Genomic DNA, 2,259 nt, shown 5'->3' with positions numbered 1-2,259 from the left:
TCCAAACCACTTATCTCTGCTGAAAGGGAAATTTAAAAAAGGGACTAGTTTTACACCACTTTGGGATATTGCACGCCCGATTTGGAGGCGGTGAACGTAATAATTGGGAAGATTTTAGCTTTGATAAGGGCCCCCTGCTGGCCCGCTGTCTCCCAGGAACAATACCATCGCATAACTGTGTCTGGTGCGGCTCTATTTTGGTGTAGCCTGTCTGGAAAGACGCAAAGTCCTTTGAAAATGACCCCTGGGCTTAGACAACATAACCTTCGTAATTAACCCTAGTTAAATAATGAAAAGCACAGCGGAGCTGCGTTTTGGAGTGTTGTAATGTGCCGTGAAAAAGAGCCGTACGCTGATGCATTTTTCTCTTTGTCGCAAACTCAGCGCACATTGTGGACTCACTTAGTAGGCTGATTCTTTGAGCCAATTGCAGTGGCGATGAGGATGAGGATGATATCCTTGTCAATGAAATTAGGCTCGATGGTGTCTTATAAAACTGAACATCTGTATGCCAGAAAGAAGGAACAAAAGCCTCATCAGTGCTATTTGCAACTAATGACCGCATCCCAACCCAATAGACATTTAATCAGCTCTACGTATGTTATGCGGGCATGCATGTGTGTGTGAGTATGTGTGCATCTGTATTTGCTGTGTGTTGTAATGTATGTGTTTGTGTGTGCGTGCCTGTGTGTATGGTAGGGTCCTGGGAGGTTCCTTGGTGGTGTCTCCAGTGAGTCTAGTCTGTGTTGGTTGTCGCCATGGTTCCATGACACGTGTTGCCCCAGTGGCTGTGCTAATGACTGGAGGGAGGAGGAGTGGCGGGACTGCCGGATCACTCAGCCTGGACTGGGACTGGGACTGGGCCTAGGTCGGTCAAAGGAGGCGTCGCAGCCTGACAGCACCGGGTGTCCCACAATTGAGCCTGAGTGGAACCGACGACCCATTGGAGAGAGGAAGAGAGGGATATGGAGGGATATGGAGAGAGAGGATTTGCACTGACGCCAGAAACATAGAGAAAGCAGGGCAAGTCAGAGTTACAAATAAAGTAAACATGCAGCATAGAGAAAAAATGCTGAGTCTGGATTGGTGGCCTGCTTTCAATGTTGATACTCTATCATGAAATAGAAAAGAGTCAATCCTGTACAAGTCTTCCTCTTTGCATTATCTTGTGTAGGCTGGCTTCCTTGTATGATATTATATACACCACCGTTCAAAAGTTTGGGGTCACTTATAAATGTCCTTGTTTTTGAAAGAAAAGCTATTTTTTTTGTCTGTTCAAATAACATCAAATTGATCAGAAATACAGTGTAGACAGTGTTAATGTTGTAAATGACTATTGTAACTGCAAACGGCTGATTTTTAATAGAATATCTACATAGGCGTACAGAGGCCCATTATCAGCAACCATCACTCCTGTGTTCCAATGGCACGTTGTGTTAGCTAATCCATGTTTATCATTTTAAAAGGGTAATTGATCATTAAAAAACCCTTTTGCAATTATGTTAGCACAGCTGAAAACTGTTGTCTGATTAAAGAAGCAATAAAACTGTCCTTAGATATATGTATGTAGATATACCATTAAAAATCTGCAGTTTCCAGCTACAATAGTCATTTACAACACTAACAATGTCTACACTGTATTTCTGATCAATTTCATGTTATTTAAATGGGCAAAAAAAATGTTTTTCTTTCAAAACAATGGCATTTCTAATTGACCCTTAACTTTTGAAAGGTAGTGTATGTTTGTCTAAGATAATTCCTTATTGTTTCTTAACCAAAAACTTTGGTTCAAGGTCAACACATTATATTCCAACTCCAAGGATCCTGAGACTTACCAGAGGAACATACAGATGTAGGATCTTAATTTGATCACTCTGTTGTTGCAGGAAATGTCCTGTACAGTTGGACATAGAAACTTAGTGTATTCAAGGTTTAAAAGGGCTTCTAAAGTTTATACTTTCCACAAACATTTAAGGCTTGATTTGCCCTAATTAAAAATGTATTGACCCCTACAAAGTTGTTTCTATGCTGCAAGACTCAGTCCAGGGTCATATATGCCGCTGTCACTGAATCATTTGATCCCAGACCCACTCTTTTCATGGTAACTCTTGACATTTTAACCCATTTAGTCTTTCAGCTTGTTGTTTAGGTTGACATTATACAGATCCGCCAGCTAAGTTAATATTTAATTTCTCTTGTTTTACTTCTGAAGGAGGAAACAACCGTTTACAAGAGCAATGAAAAGCAGGTATGATAAAC

General features: G+C 40.9%; 1 long non-coding RNA gene across 2 annotated transcripts in view; it reads right to left on the bottom strand.

Annotated features, from left to right (window-relative positions):
• LOC149979609 (uncharacterized) overlaps positions 1-2,259 on the bottom strand; it is a 300,792-nt gene that overhangs the window by 131,440 nt on the left and 167,093 nt on the right. The gene's annotated exons all lie outside the window — the stretch shown is intronic.

Source organism: Oncorhynchus mykiss, chromosome 11 (genome assembly GCF_057628025.1).
Source record: "Oncorhynchus mykiss isolate SJ-2025 chromosome 11, ASM5762802v1, whole genome shotgun sequence".
Lineage (NCBI taxonomy): Eukaryota > Metazoa > Chordata > Actinopteri > Salmoniformes > Salmonidae > Oncorhynchus > Oncorhynchus mykiss.
This window is presented reverse-complemented; position numbering and strand designations above follow the sequence as displayed.